The sequence below is a fragment of the Sphaerodactylus townsendi genome, linkage group LG03, assembly GCF_021028975.2.
Source record: "Sphaerodactylus townsendi isolate TG3544 linkage group LG03, MPM_Stown_v2.3, whole genome shotgun sequence".
Classification (NCBI taxonomy): Eukaryota; Metazoa; Chordata; class Lepidosauria; order Squamata; family Sphaerodactylidae; genus Sphaerodactylus; species Sphaerodactylus townsendi.
Genome location: NC_059427.1, coordinates 99,513,548 through 99,528,157, shown reverse-complemented (window position 1 = coordinate 99,528,157; position 14,610 = coordinate 99,513,548). Strand labels below are relative to the sequence as shown.

Sequence of the window (14,610 nt, the reverse complement as noted above, 5' to 3'; positions counted from 1 at the left end):
ATCTGTCATCTATTTTTCTAATGTTGAGCACTATTTAAATTTATGTTGAACATCTTTCTGTTGTTGACAGCTATGAATATATAATATTCATATATATAAATACAGTGAAATGTCTAGTGAGATATTGGAGCATATGTCTTGTTTGCAAATAATGCCAAAGCACCTTTTCAAAACAAAGCCCCAGCAAAAACACAAGACAAATAATGAAAGAAAATCTACAATTTTCATTCTTGTTGTCTAATTATCTCTGAAGCTTAGTTTTTTTTAAAAAAACCCCAGTATTTTCAAAGTAGAAGTTAATGAAGGTTACATTCTAAGTAAATGGGCTTATATGAAGATTCACTTAGAAATTTAGGTAAATAATTAAGAAAGCAAAGTCTGTGGCCTTGAGGGAAAAGTCCTTTCCCCCCTATTTTCATAAAACCACTGCAGTTCTTTAAAGGCTAACATTAATTGTAAAACAATTAGATTAGAGACCCCATTTCACCAGATGCATATAGTATGCCTCTGATGTGCACACACATTCACCTGGGTATAGAGAAAAAATATAAATGGTGAGGATGAAGGGCCATGAAGTACAATTTGTGACATTTCTACACAAAGCTTAAATGGATATATGCATCGTGGTAATTCATAACAACAGTAAATGTGAACACTACTGCCTTCCTACCTTTGCTATACTAATGTAATGCTTGCTTTGGGAAAGAAAATCCCAGTCTCAGTTTAGTCCTGAAAAACAGAATTATTCATGAGAAATTTAGGTACTATAAATTCAGGAGTCTCCCACTGAAGTACCTATATTTAGAGAATGGGGAGAATGGGGACTTACAGATCAGCAATGTCACAACCTGGTGACTTAGGCCCTTTCCGCACGGGCACCCCCGCAGGGACCGTTCGCATGGATGGTCTCGCTGGAAGCGGCAGAGCAGCCTTCACACAGGTTGCGCCGCTCCCAAATGCTCCTTACCTTCGGTCGCCTTCTGTCGCGTTGTGGAGGCCAGGGGACACCCCCCCCCCTTGCCAGAGCGATAACGCTGGAGAATGCAGCCAGGGGGCATGTCTCCTGGCCTGCACAATGCGACATGGCACCGAATGGAAGCCGGCATTTCCAAGATACCTCGCTCCCTGAGGGAGATTCAAAAACACCGTTTTGGCAGGAGCCAGGCGCCGCTGCAGCGATTTGGCAGCGGCGCCTGTGCGAGCAGTCCCCACCAAAACGCTGTTTTACCAGCCCGCCGTTGTCGCCGCTTTTGGCCCATGCAGAAAGGGCCTTACAGATCCAGAGAGTGAACTTTTATTCCACTGGTGTCTGAGTATTGCCACGTAATGTCAGGTTTGCCATCATTTATTCTTTTCCACAGGCTGACCTACATTCAACTTAAGCAACAACTTATTCCAACCATTTAAGAAAAAAAAACCCTTGGAAAACTTGCATTTGGCAGTGGGAACAGTTATATAAAACTAATGTATCTGAAATTTGATGCTGCTTATTTAATTTTTCTGTGAAGAAGAAGTTCTGTTAAGAAGTAGTTTCAGTCAGCCTTCCACACGGGCTAATAAACATGGGTTAAGGGCGAGATTAAAACCCAGGTTGGGAGGGAACTTTGCACAGATCCCACTCCTAACGCAAGTCTGCTCCGTGTCCCCCCCCCCCCAATTTGTGCGATTCTTTTGTTTTAATGTGCCTTGCAGTCGCAGTGGAGTGAATGGCCGGGCAGGAAGAATGTTATGTGGCTACGCCTCCTTCTTTTTAACTTCTGGCTCCCATCTGCAGAGCCATGCAGGCACTTCTGGGGACATGAGGCATCAGCAAGGCTCTGGGGGTTCATGTGTGCTGCCTGTGTAGCTGCGCATTGGTGGGAGGTAAATTAAAAAAAAAGATGTGCCTCCGTGTGAAGGCGTGTGCCCCAGCTTAGGCAGTTTTTTCAGCTATGTGTACTAAACAAAAAAGAATTTACTTTCAAGCTCAGTTTTACCTTCCTTCTCATTCAACAGTAAGTGGACTTCACTATGATTTTAAGTCAGCACAATTGAAAAGCATTGAATGCAAACAATGAGAGCATGCTCCTTAGTTATAGGCTGTGAAATACCAATTGCAATCTTAGAACTTCGTTGAACTACAGCCAAAAGCTTTCTTCTAAACTTTTTGCAAACCAAAGAGCTGTTAAAACTATTAGTAAGTAATTTCAAATGTTAGAAGTAATCAGAAGGACCCATTATGGCTCCACTTTTACTTCTTGACCAGATTGTTAAATAAAATTATCAAGTAACTTGAGTACATCTCTAGGATTCACTAACAGATTAAAAAGCCCTGAAAAGCTGTCTCACTCTCCTGATGATAAAGGTGCCATAAACATTACTTCCAAAGACTGAGGACCATACACATGTGTGCTTAGTATAAAATACATAATTTGTATTTGTAGGGCCATTTGTTGCTCCTCACAGATTCTATACATAATGGGCATGTGATCTTAAAAAACATAAGCTTCTTTCTGACATGTAATGAGTTGCACATAGTATGGCTATTAATGTCACAATGTGCTGAACAACCTGAATAATTTCTTATTTATGCTATAGAAGTAGTGATGCCCTGTTCTTTTCCCAGGGAATGGCTGGTGGGGGGGTAGAACATACAGTAAATAGCCAGAGCCCAAAACTGCTCAATTTCCAATGTCTCTCGTGTTTTCAGAAGGTTCTAATGGAGACAATACTACCCAGAATAGCAGAATTGAAGAGAAAGGGCCTTCCTACTTGTAAATTGGGGGTCCCAAATGTGGTGCCTATAAGTGACATCACCTTTGATGATACTTGCCAAGTGTTTTCAGGAAGTTGGTGGGGCTTTTGCCCAACAGGACAACTGATTGGTCACTGGAGATTTGATTTGCTGTGCAGATTTTAAAAAAAACATTGATTCGGTAGCAGCTGTCACCACAGCACAGTCATCTTCACTATGCGACTAAAGGTAAGCTGAGTATATGCCAGAAACCATTTTTAGCAGTACATTAATTTTAAAGGCCATCCTTTTAAACAGAGCTTATGCCTAAAATGTTGAACAATTACTATTAGAATTTGGTGCAATGTCTCCCTCTGATATTTTCCGGTTGTTTCTGCTGTCTATAACAGCCATTTTGTGGTAAGATCAGCCTCCCATGGCAGTTATTTTGTGGTTGCATCAACCACTCTGTCAAAATTCCAAAGGTGCTCAAAGATTTAAAAAGCTGGTGGTGGGGCCGGCGGGGGGGGGGGAGGACTCTGTTCTAAATAAACCATCAATGGCAAATTCAAACAGAGAGACATTACAAACTTGGCAGGGAAACTATCTATGGCTATTTCCACATGGCACAATCATACCAGGTTACAATCGGTATCTAACAGTCTAGGTCTATTTTATCCTGGTTCCTCCCTTTGCATGGGTGCTCATTTCTGTGAAGAAGTCGAGTTAAGACAAGGAGGAACGACTCCAATTTATTTCCCACAAGCTCAGCTTTTTTTTTTTTACAACACAGATACAGCATGCGTGCTTGAACATCCCTGGCGTGCTGCATTCAGATCAGCTCCCCCTCCCCCCCGGCAATGCTTCTGATTGATAGATCCACAGCAACCACAGGAAAACCAAGCAGGACACACACACACCTTTTCTCTAGCTTTGGAAAGGAGCTGATGCAGTGAGCAACATGGCAAGCACATTGTGTTATATACAAAGTAAAAACTTTTGACCAATTATAGGCAGGGCACAATGTCCCATCCACATATGAAGGTGTGCAGGAAACCACAGCATGAGACGCTTCCCCACCCCAACCCTCCCAGAATCCCACTGGGAATGTGAGCCGGGAGATGCAGGATTGGGCTGGCTGCAGCTCGGCTAGTGAGCGGCGCTTGGTGAGAGTGAGCTGGAACAGGGTGAACAAGTTGTAAGGGAGATCAGGTGGTGAGGTGAGCCTTCACACAAAAGTGATTCAACGTGGGATTTTGGAAAAATCAACATTTTAGCTTTTTTAAAAAAACAGGATGGGAAATATCGTGGGACAAACCCACTTCAGGATTGAGAACTATGTGAACATCTTGGCCAAACCGGGATATTTCTCTTGCTCTACCCAGGATAATTGGATCGTGCAGAAATGGCCTATGATACAAAATGTCGCTAATGGATGCTGAACTTGATGCAGAAACACATTTTTAGGCAATAAAGTTTTGGCTGCTACTATATGGGTCTGAATTTTCTCTAGTCAAAACAAACAAATGAGTCTTAGAAAAGTAGATTCAGGAAAAAAAATTATCCTTAATAGCTACTGCAGCTGACCCAGAGGAAACAAGCTGTTAGCTATGTAGGAAATTGTAAGCTAATTCACACAACCAATCAGGCAAGGAGAAAACAACTACAAAGCATGTCAGGGCTACATTGTCCTGGTGATAAAATAAACCAGGAACTATTTTGCCACATGCAAGGATCTCTACTTAATGCACACTTAGGAAATAATTCACAAATGTAAGAAGTGCTCTGCTGGATCAAACCAATGACTCATCTAGTCCAGCATCCTGTCTCACACAGTCGCCAACCAGTTCCTCTGGAGGTTCAACAAAAGACATAGAGTACAAGGCCTTCCCCGATGTTATCTCCTGGTGCTGATATTCAGAGGTTGACTGCCTCTGAATAGGGAAGCTCCTTTAGTCACCATGGCTAGTAGCCACGATAGGCCTTTCAGAACTCGTCTGACCAATGGTGGAGTGAATGTGAGGTAAGCTACAATTTATTCTTCCAGAAAAGCCATCACAAAAGAACAGCTCAAAAATTCCATGCCAGTATATTTCTTCACCACAGAAGTTCTGGCTGGCCCCAACTTCTGACCTTCCTTTATCATAGCACACCATATTAAGAATATTCCCTTAGAATGAGTCAAGGAGAAGGTTCAAGCATCCTTGCCCGCCTCCATCCTGGCAAGCCTGTTCCTTATTAAAGTACACTCTACCCTTCTTATTCCCAGGCTAAAAAGTTTCCCCCCCTTCTCCTCCCAACTCCTAGGATCTGGCTGATATAAGGTGTGGTGTCCTGCCACCCCTCCCTCCTTTCCCATAGCTGCAGCTGCTAGTCTGGCAGTCTAACCACAGTTTAATTGAGTCAGGAGCCCTTCTGAGAAGTACTGAGAATAGTGTTTTATTAGATGTTCTAAAACTACTTATCTACCATTAACCTTTCTATTAAAAGGTTTTTCACAGGATGAGATTAAGGAAAAACACTCCTGAAAGGAGTGCTATATCAGGACATCTGCAGGAAGGATTGTATAGAAGAAAACCTTTTGCATAAATAATTATAAATGAAACCAAACACAGTTGTTTTCCTGAATACTAGTACTTTATACAGTGTTGGTAAAATTACAATTTTAAAATGTCAAATATTTTTACCCTTTTAAAGAAATATTTTAATGTCCAAATTATCAAAAATAGATAGGCTGTTTACAGGGATGCTTACCACAAGAGTATCTGATAGGAAATAAATTAATGATTCTTGATTCCTTGCAATGATAGCTCCATCATCTCTTTCTCTGTCATAGTTTCAAGCAATCCAAATCATCTGTTTTGGTCTCAGAAACTACACAGAACTCTATCCTTTCTTTATATATTCTATCACATCTACTAGCAACTAATAAATTATACATTCAAGTCAAAAGGCTATTCTGGCCTCCTAAACCATTATTTGAATGAGAACTAATTACATTTTATTCACTGATCCATCATGAAAGATGGAATCTATAATCTGGCAGCAGATCCACATTGTTTCAAAGTTCACTAGAAACTCTATATCCATGTAAAAAAAAGTAACCTATCTGTCAGGTAACCTAAACAAACATTTTCAATTGAACATTTACAGCCAGTTTAAAAATGACCACAGTGCAATCCTAAACCGAATTACATTAGTCTAAACCCACTGAAATCAATGGGCTTAGACAGGGGTAATTTTTTTAAAGGATTGCACTCCTTCTTTAATCTCATATACAGTTTTTTACCAAAAAAACCCCTCCAACCTTAATTTCTGCTTAATTTCTAACTGGCCCTCAATATGGAAGAGCATTTATGTTAGCTAGATTAAACACAGTACATCTCAGGTAATAGATAGTCACTAAAAGGAACTTTACTTGAATAGATGTTTTGTGTCAGTCAGGACAAATTGATATGTTGGGAGCATTATCTTTTGGGACGTGTTTTTATTTTGACATAAGAATTATAGATTTTGCCACTATTTCAAAGGAGGGCAAATATATTTATTGAAGAGAAATTGAGAGTGCTCTTAGCAGGTATTGAACACAAGGAAACGTTGGCTTTATCAAAAAAATTTCTCCTAAGCAGTGGCGTAGGGTCAAGGGGATGGGGGTACATGACGCACCAGGCGCACACCAGTGCAGGGGTGTGGCGTGGCAGTTCCCCCTCACTCTAGCCCTGTCCCTAAATTATAGCAAGATATAATAACATGAATAAATAAATGAGTTCAAGTCAAGGCATGGGTTATTATGATTGTTGTTTAACTTTATTAGTGTGATACTGCTCAAGGCCATTGGACTTAATCATTAGTTTCATTAAGCAAATCACTATACAAAAAAACCCTCCAGTAGTTAACAACAGGAAGAATCTAGAAAATTAGTGTCCAATACTTATTGTCCTGGGCACTGCCTCAAGTTAATTTGTTCACCTTGGCAGTCAATCTTTTCCACAAAAAAGATATCTCTTCTGGTTATAGTAATCCCATGGTTTACATTATGCAGCAAAATAGCTGTTCAATAAAACAGACTGTTAGGTGAATAAACGAATCTAGGACAGTCCCCATGATATTAAGTAAGGAATACAAATTCCCTAATTCTTTCCAATCCAGTCATTTTTAACCTATGAGATAGATAAGTAAAGAAATAATTAGGCCACAGGTAATATCAAGCCTGAACTCTCACTAGAAACTGAAATTACCAAACTGAGATTATAGTACTTTGGTCAAATTATGCAAAGACAAGATTCACTAGAAAAGACAATAATGCTAAGAAAAGCTAAAGTCTTCAGGAAAAGAAGACCCAACATGAGATGGATTGACTCAATAAAGGAACCCACTGCCCACCGTTTGCAAGACCTGAATGAGGCTGTTAATTATAGGATGATTTGGAGGTTATTCATTCATTCATTTTTTTTTGCAGTCAAGTCACAACTGACTTATGACAACCCTTTGATAGGGTTAACTTAAGTTGGAACTGGAAGTGACTTGACAGCACTTAGTACTCACATACAGTATCATTTCAGGGATCCATGACCAATAGGTGTGAACACATTTAGAGTTTCTGATGATTTGAGTCTTGACAAGCTAGAAATCCAAGAAAAAGATGGAAATTAAAAGAGCAGTTTAGAATGCATGGAAATACTTTTAGATGTGCTAGAAGAAGATGAACTTGATTCCTGTTAACACTGATCATTTATTGTCTGATAGCTCAGAACAATTTTCCTGGAAATATAATGAATGGTTGTATTCTGCCTCTGGAAACTTTGCTCTCAAGGCCTCTGTTTAATGTCTAGTGAAAATGAAAGATAAGATTAAAGGGAAGATACATGAAAAGAACCAGGAATCACTAATAAATTTCAGCCAAAAAAAGGAGAAGGTTGCTAATTACATCATGATGCTAGATGGCCACATTTTAAAACTAATTTCTACATATTCTGACACAAATTACACAGCGGTACAAAATCCCAGCAAATGGTAAGGGCATCAACCCACCTTGGCGGTAGAGAAAAGCAGGATATAAAACCAACTCTTCTTATTTAATCCTGTGGCAAAACTGGCGGTATGACATAGCAAGATTTAAGCTCTTTTACATGCCATTAATTTCAAGAAATAGTTAAGGAAATGATTCCGACGCATATCACTTATAATATAATAGGCTTGGTGATGTGGTAAAGCTGAATCGGTCACCCCCCCAAAAAAGCCTGATTTTTTTGAGGGGGGGGGGTTGTTATTCGGCCCCAAATACAAGCCACAAAAAATGAGCCAACTATTTAGAAAATCTGATAAGCCGAATATCTATTTGACTTATCAGATTTTGGCAATTTAAACTTTAAAGGGAGTCTTCCATAGCAGCTAGCCACTTGGAGTCCCTTTAAAGTGACTTGAATATTTTTTTCAAACTAAAGAATTCAACCCCCTCCCACCCCCTGAGAATCCTCCCTTCACCTTACTTTTGCTTGTGTCTGTTGGGCTTTCTGATAAGGTCTGGAGGGCTGCTTAAAGTTCAGTAATGTTGCTGAAACTGGCTGCTCCTTCCCTGGTGTCTGCTGCACTCTGTGTGTTGTTTCCAGGGCAAAAAATAGGAGAGCTCTCTGGAGATTCATTTCCAGTCCCAGCTAATGAGTGCCATGCATTTGCAGAGTTTGTAGTGCATCTTTAGTGACAGGGGGGGGGGGGGGGGCTGTCTGTGGCCAATCAAATGTGAGCACTGAGCATAACTGCTAACAGTGTTCCTTGGTCAATCAGGAAAGGTTTTTAATATTCCTTGCAATATTTTCAATTTCATAGCCCTGGATTTTGGTATAAAATTTACAGTGCTGGTTCCCAGTCAGCCCATTCTATTCCAGACTGAGGTAGAGTGATAGTTCAGGATTTCCACTGAATTTGTCTTCCCTGTATCGGGTCTTTGGAGAACCTGACTTTATGGACTACCATCAACCCTGCAGAGGAGACACGCCTGGAGAAGATGCCAAAGGATTTGATTGTCCAAGTTTATTTATTTTTAATCAGTTTTCAAATTTCCATTGCTATTACTTGTTTTTAGTTGTGCTTTTTGGTGGGTTGTGGGGGGAGGGGGAGGCCTTAGGCTAAGCCTTCACAGGCCTAGTTTGACCTATTTATTTATTATTATTGTTATTATTGTTATTATTGTTATTATTGTTGTTGTAGATTTCACAGCTGTCAGATCTTTAGCTGGTTGTTGGCCTTCATTACAATTTGAGCCTCACCCAGAGGCCTAGGAAGTTGTAATGTATCGGCGTAGTATTTGTGTGGATCCCACCAGGTCTGCCTTCTGAATTTGACAGATGTTAATTTTGTCAATTCGAAGATGTTTCAAGTGCTGCCCTAGTGTTTTTGGGATGGCACCCAGCGTTGTTGTTGTTGTTGTTGTTGTTGTTGTTATTATTGTTGTTATTGTTATTGTCGTTATCGTTATCGTTATTAATTCGATTTCGGTATACCGTCCCATCCCCAGAGGGCTCTGGGGTTAGCTTAAGAGGGGAGTTAGCTTAAGAGGGGAAACTGCTTGTTTTTATTTGGTTTTGTTTTAACTTGACTGTTATTGTGTGATTTTAAAGTTCTGTATTTTTCTGATTTAAGGTTGCTGCTGTGGGGAGAACTTTAAGCTCCTAGGCTCATTCCGCACATGCAGAATAATGCACTTTCAAACTGCTTTCGGTGCTCTTTGAAGCTGTGTGGAATGGCAAAATCCACTTGCAAACAGTTGTGAAAGTGGTTTGAAAACGCATTATTTTGCGTGTGCGGAAGGGGCCCTAGTTAAATCCCCCTTGGATGTTTTTGCATTGTTGCTGCTTTTGTTCTTGTTTTGGTTTGCTGTTTGGTTTCTGATTAAAGTTTCCCACAGTTGCATTCCCTTGTTGGGTCTTTTTCTCCAGTGTTTCTGGGTTTGCTGGTTTTGTGGTGTTTCCTTGATTTTCATCTCCAAATGTGGTTAAATACAGAGCTGCAGGAAGCCTAAACAGAAATGTTGAACAATGTAAACTGAGTTACCTGGCCAATGCAGGGATGCATCCATAGTGTTCCATCCATGTACTGATACTGAGGGAGGGATCTCATGCCTCATTGTGACTATATAAAGAACAGAAATTTCTCCTGTTCTAGTGATCACTGCTACAACCCATTGAAAAAAGAAATTTGGTTAGGTAATTTCAAGAACAAATTGGCCTTAAAAGACTGTGGTTGTTAAGGTAGTCATAAAACTGACAAAGATGTAAATACCCATGATGAAAGATTAGAGAGAGTAAGGAGGGAAAGTCAACAGTCTGGTTCACTATCAGAAAATATATTGTAAAGTTTCTTTCAGATTGTTGCATAGGAAACATAGGTAATACAAAGGAACATGGCAGTGAAGCAGCTTATGACTATGACTCCTGTGCAGAGGCGTAGCTCCAAGGGGACAGGGGGACATGACACACCAGGCGCATGCCCCTCTTGGGGTATGGTGAGGGCGTTCCGGGGGCGTTAGGGGCGGGACGGGGATGGAGGATGCACTGGTGCACCGGGCGATTTCCCCCTTTGCTAAACCTCTACTCATGTATAGCATTTCAATGTTATTTTTAAAAGCTGCACAAGTTTGGCACAAGGTGATGTCATTTGCTCACCTTCCTCACGTGATTCTGACACTGCCCCTGATTTGTTGGCATGATTGCTGCCACATTTTGCTTCCAGCAAGTATCTGGCATTGGAGTAAGCAAGTTTGGGCATCTCCAGTAATACTTGAGGTTTGCCTTTAGGTGCTCTAGACTAGGCTAGCAACTGGAATGGAGTTCTCCAAGGGGATGGCCAAGGTCTTGAGGACCAACCTATTTTGATTCCCTTGTTCACTGTCATTTTCAATTTTTTTCAAAATTTACCATGTAATCAACATTTACCATGTAATCAAGAGCCCTAATGGGTAATACTGAGTGTCCATCTTATTTCCATAGTGGCCAACAAGATGCCTTTGCGTTGCCCATAGACAGGGCATGAAGCCTTGTCCTGCTGTTGCCTCCAGGTAACTGCTGCTAAGAAGTTGTAACTAAGCATGGAGATTTCATTAAGAACAATTGTGGTGGACTTTAATCTGGAGAATTGGGTGAGATTCTCCATTCCTCCACATGAGCAGCAGACTCTTATCTGGTGAGCTGGGTTTGTTTCCCCATTTCTACACATGAAGCCTAGTCAGAGTTTTTCTCAGAACTCCCTCAGCCCCACCTACATCACAAGGTGTTTGTTGTAGGGAGGGGAAGAGAAGGCAATTGTAAGCCTCTTAGAGACTCTATTTGGTTGAGGAAAGCAGAGTATAAATCCAAACTCCTCTTCCTTCACCTTCGAAGTCATTACATAGATCTACAAACAGGGAACCCTCAAGGCCTTTCAGGGGGACGTCACATAATCTTCTGTATCCCAACTCATCACATTATTTTCTCTTTCCATCTTCTAGCAGTCTCTATAACCTTTCCCCTTGCCCTACTGCCTTTTCTCTTTCCCATGCACCTACTAATATATATTTTATTGCCCTCAAGTCTTTATTTTTTATTTACTTCATTAGTACTCCACATTTCTCCCTAATGGGGACCCAAAGCAGATTACATTATTCTCCTGCTCTACATTGTATCCTTACAAGATCCTGGAGGTATAGGCCTAGAGAGAGGGACTGGACTAAGGTCACCCGGCAGGTTTCCATGGTTGAGTGGGGATTCAGACCTGGGTCTTACAGATCCTAGTCTGACATTCTAACCACTACACATTACTGGCTCTCAGCTTTCCCTCTTCTCATCTCATCGCAGCCTCTCTCTGGGAAAAATCCAGCAAAGTTGCAAAAGCCATGTAGCAAGTTGTTTAGTGAATTATTTGTTGGCCAGCACTGTACCTAGCCAAGTTGTGTGAATTGTGCAGGGGCTGCCATCTGGCCCAGGTGAGCTGCCTGGCATCACATTGCTCAGTAGCTACCACTGGACCTGGAAGAACTGTGCAAGCTAGATTGTAGTAAGTCTCCCAGGGTTTGCTGGTAGACCTGGGCCTTGTGAGTCTTTTTTCCTGTATTGGTGAGCAGGAATTGTCTGTTCACGGATCCAGTCTCAGAATTTTAATGGAGACTAATATAGTGTTTTTAGAAACTCAGTGCTAATCAAAATCTTAAAATCAGTAGCAACAAAACCAAGGGCTCCCTCTCAACCACTTAAGCCCCATCATTTTTTATAACAGAGATCTAGAGACCCATTTGTACATTGGTTCTTTATATGAGATGCTATATTCCCTTCACTGAGCAAAGTGGACCACAGATCACAATTAGATAAGTCTCTACACTTAATCCCTAAGTAATATTTACAACAGCACAGAGGACCAAACACCTTCCTCATCAATTCAAGAAGGCGAGGAAACCAAAAGATAATTGCCCTCAGATGAAACAGTGTGCACAGTCTGCACTCCAGGACAACCACATTCAATCATCCCGAGTCTTCAGCTAGCAGAGGAAAGCAGGAAACCAGAACGATGAAGCAAGATTTTCATTATTAAGTGGAAAATACTACAGCATGAGATTCATGTAATATAAACCCACAAAATAAAATCTCTGGGTTGTTTCCAGGAACCTTTTATGAATTGACTTACGCAGCTATTGGTATCAAACAAAAGCATCAGGTCACACACAGAGATGACCTTTGCAAAAGAGCAAATAATATCTGTGATGATCCACAAATCCAGGCTTTTCTTAGCTCTGTTGAGAAGTCACCATGCTTCAGTTTTTTGAGGCTAATGGTTTCCACAAGTTCAACCTCCTGACAGAATCATTATCTTTCTTTGTGAAACTGATAAATTTCTAAAGATGAGCTAATTGTCCCTATCTTCTTAATACAAATGGGAAAATTTGCAATGATACACGTTGGAAGGTATTTTTGAAGTGATCTCTGTAATGTTTCCCCCTAGATCAAAGTAGTTTTTGACCCAAGTGCACTTGTGTGCTTGAAAAGGAGCAGATGCAAACAGCGCACATTATGCCTGAAGTGCCTGAGTAAAAGACAGAACTTCAGATCAGTCTAGCAACTAAAACGAACCATATTCTACCACAAAACATATATAAACAGTTGACCCGTTTGGCACCATATTGTATATGCTAACTGGAAGCAGCTCTCCAAGGCTTTAGAAAAAAATGTTTCTCAGCCCTATAAATCTAAGAGTCTTTGAACCTAGAAATGACAAGAACATTTTGCCTAAAAAGAGTATACCCTGTAATTGAGCTGTGCCTTATTACGAATTCATTTAGAAAAATTCTATGTTGCTTCTACAGAGACCTGTATAAGGCTACTCACAAAGTTAAAAAATGCAATAAAATTATACAAACAGCAACATATGAGTTATCAGTAATAAAAGAAGTCATAAAAGCAAACCAGGGGGATACAAAACAGCATGAAACAACATTCAGCAGCCTCAAATCATATTCACAAAATGGTCTTCAGGCTAAAAGACCATAAAATGAACTTTAGAAGGTATAATCCTGGATAAGAAATTTCTGGTCTGCCTCCTAAACAATAGTGATTTAAATGCCAGGGAAGGGCATCTCAAAAACGAGATGCTATCATTCAAAACATCTTGTCTCTGATTACCACTGGCCACACCTTAAATGTGAGAGGGAAGGGGAAGAAACTTTGGCCTGAGGTGAAAAGCCTTTCTAACTTCAAAATATGACAACCGATAGATCCAGAGTCTGAAGTATATCTGGCTACTGATATTTTACCATAGGAAATATACATACTGGCTGGGCACAAATCATAATTATGTAACTCTGCCAACAGAATCCAAAATGTAATCTGTGCAGAAACATTTTTTTCTGAAATCCAACACTACGAGTGAGGAAGAATGGGAAATTAAGTGGATATTTGTGAGGGCTAATGACATTGTTTTTCATAGCAAAAGTATGGATGACAAAAACTTCAAAAAGTAGGAGTTTCTACCTACTCATGCAACTCCCTGAGTATGCATAACAGTATAACTTGCCAAAAGGGGGGAAAAGAAGACCTAAAAATATGGCCTGGTCAAGATGGAAAATGCTTCCAAGGGGACAACATTTTAACAGTAGCCAAGTGCTAGATAAAGGATAAACGGAGAAAATGAAACATCCTGCTCAAGAGCGCAAGAGAATCCTGAAGAGGGATACTTTGAGGACTAAGATGATGTCCCAGATTATGTCCCTCTCAGAATTCCTCCTAATTCTCCAGATTGTGAAATTCATTTAAATAACTAAGGATATGTTTAAAACAACTAATTCACCTTCCCCATCCACTAACTGTTAGTCACAACATAGTAAGAATCAACAGATATTTCATAAGCTAACAAATGTTAATATAGTTCAGCACCTGAAGCTTTTGTGATTAATCTTGAACGATTGAAGAAAACTGATACAAATTACAAATAAAAGATACAGATTCCTCTGTTCCATCATACAGGTTCCATCATACAGAAAATCTAGAAATATGAGATTATCAAAGTAGTTTTCTCCTCAAACTACTTTGATGATCTCATATTTCTAGATTTTCTGTATGATGGAACCTTTGCCTAGTCTAGTGACTAGTCCCTCAAACAAGAGATCTGCTGAAGGTTATGCCTCAAAGAATGCGAGTCACCATCCAGCCTTGCTAAGAACAGAGCATGTTCCCTGCCTTGCCCACAGTGATGTGCTTATCTATCCTTCAGCAGCAAATCAGCAGAAAGAATTATTGACAATACAGAGCAAAAGAGTTATTTCAAAGTAATCTTTGTAAAGTCATCCCTCAACACCAAAGGTTTGCCCCACCCCTAAGAACACTGGACTGCACAAACATAGCAGTGGCACTGTTCCTAATCGCAGATGGAACTGTGCT

General features: G+C 40.3%; 1 protein-coding gene across 1 annotated transcript in view; it reads right to left on the bottom strand.

Moving 5' to 3' along the window:
• Positions 1-14,610, bottom strand: part of HTR4 (5-hydroxytryptamine receptor 4) — a 227,619-nt gene that overhangs the window by 57,700 nt on the left and 155,309 nt on the right. The gene's annotated exons all lie outside the window — the stretch shown is intronic.